This window comes from Pituophis catenifer, unplaced genomic scaffold, assembly GCF_029215685.1.
Source record: "Pituophis catenifer annectens isolate HBS135680 unplaced genomic scaffold, rPitCat1.0.hap2 SCAF_2, whole genome shotgun sequence".
NCBI lineage: Eukaryota > Metazoa > Chordata > Lepidosauria > Squamata > Colubridae > Pituophis > Pituophis catenifer.
The window spans coordinates 29,208,589-29,214,823 of record NW_027256882.1 but is presented as its reverse complement, the minus strand read 5'-3'; positions in this window follow the sequence as shown (position 1 = coordinate 29,214,823).

Genomic DNA, 6,235 nt, shown 5'->3' with positions numbered 1-6,235 from the left:
AGAAGGAGAAGGAGAAAGGAAGAGGAAGTAGGGAGGAGAAGAAGAGGGGGAGAAAGAAAGTAAGAAGGAAAGAAAAGAGAGAGGTGGTAGGTTTGAGGAGAAAAATTGCTGTACAATAAAAAAGGGAAAGGGAAGAAAGCCAACCCCAAACAAATATAATGATATTAAGATAAAGAATGAATTGGTAAATTTTAAAGAATAAAAGAGAACAAATATGAATAAATAGCAATAATTAGAAACACACATACAAACATACAATGTATTTTCTTTGAACAGAGTATTTGGCCGGTTCACAAATTTAAACAGTGTTTAGTCATTTCAATTAAATTTACAATTTCTATATTTCCTTTTTGCCATATTTATTCCTCATCTATTTTTTTAAAAAACCAATATTACCCTTCATCCTCATCTTTAATCTTAATCAAATTCAATTTTTCCCTTCTATTCTATATTATAACCCTTTCCATTGTCATCTATTTTTATATCCATCCTCACATTGGTTAATTATGTAATTATGTAATACAGTTGTTTAATACAAATTCAACATTTTAATATAAATCAATTAGTTATATAACTACCTTTTTTGTATATTAATCAATATGAACATGAATATTCCAATTATTTCCATGCAATCCAATTTCTTACAAATCAATTAATTATATTTACCAATAATAATAAACCAAATAATTTCCCCCATATATTCCTCCAAACCACAACTTAACCATTTCTGCTTTCAACACAATATACAATTAATAGTATCTCAATTATTACAATTCCTTAGTTAAATAGAGCTTTTTTTCTTTTGTGTTTTAAAATCTTGAACTCTTCTCTTTTGCCCTAAATTTCCCATTGTTTGCAGTTTTGCACCTACCTTTTTTGGTGAGGAAAAAGAAAAAGAAATCTCTCTCTGCCTCATTTTGTCACCTTGCAGCAAACATCCCGCTTTACTTTCAGTTTTGTTTTTTCAGCATAGCTAGGGGGAAAAAAATCTGCTCCAGCACTCTGCAGCTAGCAACAGAGCCCTGCCTACCTAAAACAGATGAGAGCAAATCAGCTGAGAGTCAGGAGGCCGACCTAATCAACTTGTACTAATTAATCTATGCTGAAGCTGTAAGGGGCTGTTTTTTCTATTTTTGCAGGCACCAGTCTACTCATTTGTTTTCTTTCAACACTGATCAGCTTTGAAGCCCCGCAGCAAGAGTTTAAACAGTTTTTTTCCCTCTAGCCATCAGCTGGGACTCAGGAGGCAGCAATAGATTGGGAGTGGGCAGGGTAAGCGAATGGTGACCGGGCTGGGAAACGGTTCAGGGCGTGGCCAGCCAATCTTATTATAGGTTCTCCGAACTATTAAATTTTTTTACTACCGGTTCTTGCGAACTGGTGTGAACCGGGAGCAACTCACCACTGAGCAGGTAGTTTTCGACTCCTAGCAACCGACCTTTGCAACTGAGCCAAGTGAAAAAGTGAAATGTGATGCTACTTAGCTTCGTTTTTGGTGCCTTTGGGTCAGTCTTGATGGCTGGCCTTGGCAAGGGTTTTTGGAAGTGGTTCCCTCCTTTTCCTGCTCCAAGGGCTGAGAGGACTGGCCAAAGTTGAACAGATGGTTTTGCCCTTCAGGTGGGACTGGAACTGAGCGTTTCTCTGTCTCTAACCTGGTGCCTTCCTCACTACACCAAACTGGAACTTCTTCCTCCTCACAAAACATACCCATTGATCTGTTCCTGCTGTGCCCACAAGCCAGTTCAAGGCTGCAGCTGTCAAGATCAATCAATCAGGACAGAGTTAGAAGGAACCATGGAGGTCTTCTGTTCCAACCCCCTACTCAAGCAGGAGACTCTATACCCATGATGGCGAACCTATGGCACCGCGCGCATACGCCGGCTCAGTTCTGGGGCGTACGTGCGCACCGGCCAGTGATTTTCGGGTCTTCTGGCCGCACCAGAAATAGAGAAACAGGCTGTTTCCTGCCTATGGAGGGCCTGGGGGGGTGGGGAAGGCCCGTTTTTCTTTCTTACCTGGTTCCAGATCCTCTCTATGCATCTGGGGAGGGCGAAAATAGCCTTCCCCACTCCCTTGGATGCCTGAAAGGCTCCATTTCCTGACTCCCGATGGGACAGGAAGTGACACTTTTTGCTGTCCCCAGCCTCCAGAGATTCCTAGAGAGGCTCCTAGAGACTCCTAGAGAGGCTGGGGACAGCAAAAAATGTCACTTCCTATCCCACCGGGAGTTGGGAAATGGGCTGTTTCAGGCCTTTGGAGGGCCTACGAGAGAGGAGAAAGGCAGGTTTTGCCCTTCGGAAATAAATAGAGGGGATCTAGAACCAGGTAAGAAAGAAAAATGGGCCTACCAGGCCATCATGTGCCAGGAGCGGGAGGGGGGAGGGGGTTGCACGCGCATGCACATGAACACGTGCGTGCGCAACTCTCCTCGCCCCCCCTCTCCTGACACACGATGGCAAAAAGGTTAGCCATCACTGCTCTATACCATTTCAGACAAGTGGCTATCCAATCTATTTTTTAAAACTTCCAGTGATGAAGCACCCACAACTTCTGAAGGCAAGCTGAAGCCGCTTATTAATTCACACTGTAAGTTTCCAGGTTGCTTCTCTCCTTCCTTAGTTCCCATCCATTGTTCCATGTCTTGCCTTCTAGTGTTTAGGAAGATAACTTGAGACCCTCCTCTTTGTGGCAGCCACTCAAATATTGGAAGACTGCTATCATGCCTCCCCTTGTCCTTTTCATTAGACTAGACGAGGGGTGTCAAACTCAAGGGCTGGTGGCCGGATGCAGCCCTCCCGAGCTCAGTTTTTCCTGGAAGAGGTTTGCAGGAAGCCATCGCAACCAAAAACAGCTTGGGAGCCAGTTTTCTCTGGCAGAGCGCTTGGGCCACCAGAGGCGCCCCCAACGTGAGTGATATCGATCTGGCCACGCCCAACCTGGCCATGCCCTCTCCGGCCCCCAGAGGTCAAACACAACCCTGATGTGGGCCTCAATGAAATCGAGTTTGACACCCCTGGACTAGACATACCCAATTTGTGTAACTGTTCTTTGTATGTTTTAGCTTCCAGTCCCCTAATCATCTTTGTTGCTCTTCTCTGCATGCTTTCCAGGGTCCCAATATCTTTTTATATTGTGGTGACTAGAATTGGATGCAGTATTCCAAGTGCATTTTAGGTAAGAAAAACCAAAAGTACACATATAAACTGGGGGAAACCAGGCTTAATAGCAGTGACTGTGAGAGGAATCTTAGAGTCTCAGCTGAATATGAGCTAGCAGTGTGCAGCAACAGCTAAAACAGCCAAAGCAATCCTGAACTGCATTAACAGAGGGATACAATCAAGATCAAGTGAGGTACTAATACCACTCTATAAAGGTCTAGTAAGACCACATCTAGAGTATTGCATCCAGTTTTGGTCACCACACTATAAAAAAGATATTGAGACCAGGGGTGGGTTCTAAAAAATTTTACTACCAGTTCTGTGGGCATGGCTTATTTTGTGGGCGTGGCTTGGTGGAGGGGTAATGTGACTGGGTGGGTGTGGCCAACTTTTTTTTTTTTACTTTTAAAAGTATTTTTTCTAAAACCTTAAGAAAGGTTGCAGAAAACAATGCTTTGAAAAGCCTCTGCCGATCAGGCAACTCAGCTGGGATCGTCAGAGGTTTTTTAAAACACTTTTTTTACCACCTCTTCGGCCGAAGAGTTTGTAGAAAAAATGCTTTTAAAAGTAAAAAAAAAAAAAAAGCCTCTGATGAGGTGAGTGGGGTAAGCGAGCAGCGACCGGGTCAGGGGCATGGCCAGCCAGTGTTATTACTGGTTCTCAGAACAACTACAAATTTTTACTACCAGTTCTTGCGAATCGGGAGCAATTCACCACTGGTTGAGACTCTAGAAAAAGTGCAGAGGGGAGCAACCAGGATGATTAGGGGACTGGAGACTAAAACATATGAGGAACGGTTTCAGGAACTGGGCATGGCTAGTGTAGTGAAGAGAAGGACCAGGGGAGACATGATAGCAGTCTTCCAATATTTGAGGGGCTGCTACGGACAGGAGGGGGTCAAGCTATTTTCCAAAGCACCTGAAGGCCAGACAAGGAATAATGGATGGAAACTGACCAAAGAGAGATTCAACCTAGAAATGAGGAGGAACTTTCTGACAGTGAGAACAATCAACCAATGGAACAGCTTGCCTTCGGAAGTTGTGGGAGCTTCATCACTCGAGACTTTCAAGAAAAGATTGGACTGCCATTTGTCAGATATGGTATAGGGGCTCCTGCTTGAGCGGGGGGTTGGACTAGATGACCTATAAGGTCCCTTCCAACTCTGTTAATCTGATCTGATCTAAAAACTACCGGTTCAGGTGAACCACTTGTAATAAAAACTACCGGTTCCTCTGAACTGGTATTTCCGATGATCAGCTGTGCCACACGGCGAATCTAAATCACGCAACATAGCTGTTTCCCCCCCTCGCTGTTCTACTTACCTTGTGAAGTTTTCTTTTTCCGCGCGAAGTGTGCGTGTGATGCACAATGCGCATGCACAGGCAGAGAACCGGTGGCAATCCACGGAGGATTTCACCACTGGATCAACCCATGTTAGCTAATGGTTATAACTTGTTTGCTTCTAGGTGTTCACAGATTTGTTGCTTGGATATGTTTTCCAAGATATTATCAGATATTAATGTCAGGCTGATTTGTCTGTAAATTCCTGCATGTTTTTTTCCTGTTTGAAGATGGGGACCCTATCAGCTCTTTTCCAGTCCTCAGTTACAGGTAGTCCTGAACTTACAACCACAATTGAGTCCAAAATTTATGTTGTTAAGCGAAAAACTTGTTAAATGAATTTTGCCCCATTTTATGACTTTTCTTGCCACATTTGTTAATGAATCATTGCCATTGTTAAATGAGTTACACTGTTGTTAAGTGAATCTGGTTTCCCCATTGAGTTTGGTTGATAGCATGTCACAAAAGGGGATCGCATGACTCCGGGACACAACAACTGTCATAAATGTCAGTTGTCAAACATCTGAATGTAAATCACATGACCAGGGGGAGGCTACAACGGTCGTGTGATAAATGATCATAAATCACTTTTTTCAGTGTCATTATAACTACGGTCACCAAATTAACTATTGTAAGTTGAGGACTACCTCTAGTTCCCTCGTGCTCCAAGGACTTTGAAACATACAGTATGTTACAATGGTTCTGAAATCACATTTATTAGTTCCAGTAAAATTCTGGCTGCAGTCCGTCCCGACCCAGTGATTTGAATTTGTCTAGAGCCAACAGGTGTTCTCTTACCTTATTTTTCCATATTTTAATTTGCATTCCTAATCTGGCACATATGATTCTGTTTTTGATAAATTGTGTCATGTTTCCTTTTTGGATGAAAACACATGTAAAGTATCTTCTTTGTACCTTCTCCCCCCTTCTTATACTCCTGTGAATTAGGGAGGAGTCTGTCTGAGTCTCTTCTGAATAGGATCCATGTGCTGCGGACTTGGGAGATGTTTCCCCTTCACCTCTTTAGTAATGGAGTTTGCATATCTCCCAAGCAGGGGTGGGTTCTATTTACCTTTACTACCGGTTTGCAATGGGAACGTGCACGTGCTTCTGTGCAGCAAAAGCTTCTGTGCAGACACAGATTGTCCATCATGACATCCGGGCAGATGGGCAGAGCCTCCCGCCGCTTTTACTACCAGTTCGCAGGAACCGGACCAAACCGGGAGCAACCCACCACTGCTCCCAAGGCCATTTTCTTCAGTCTGAGCATAGGGAGGGCATTGGATAGGGTGGATATTGTGCTGGGTTAAGAGCAGGGAGGTAGAGTTTGTGTTCTCCACTCAGTCATGGAAAGTCCCCAGTGATTATCCATACAGACCACTGAGTTACATTCACTAGGAAACCTCTAGAGATGCTCCTGGCCCAATAGTTGTAGAGAGCTTAAAGTCTTGTTGTAAGTAAACATTGACAACAAGCTGAACTGGGCCTGCATGGGCACAGGGGGAAGAATCAGACTGGAATTTCTGGACCAGTGAGTCAAAATCAGTAGTGGGTTTCAATTCTGTTCGCTAACGGTTCGCTTGTGCGCACGCATGCTGTTTCTGTGCATGCCTCTGGCTCTACCACTTTGCCTGATCTGGAGCAAACCGGTAGCAACCCACCACTGGCCAAAATGTTTATATTCCCTGACCGTATCTCACAGAGCACATAGTTGTCCTGCTGACCTTGTAGGCAGG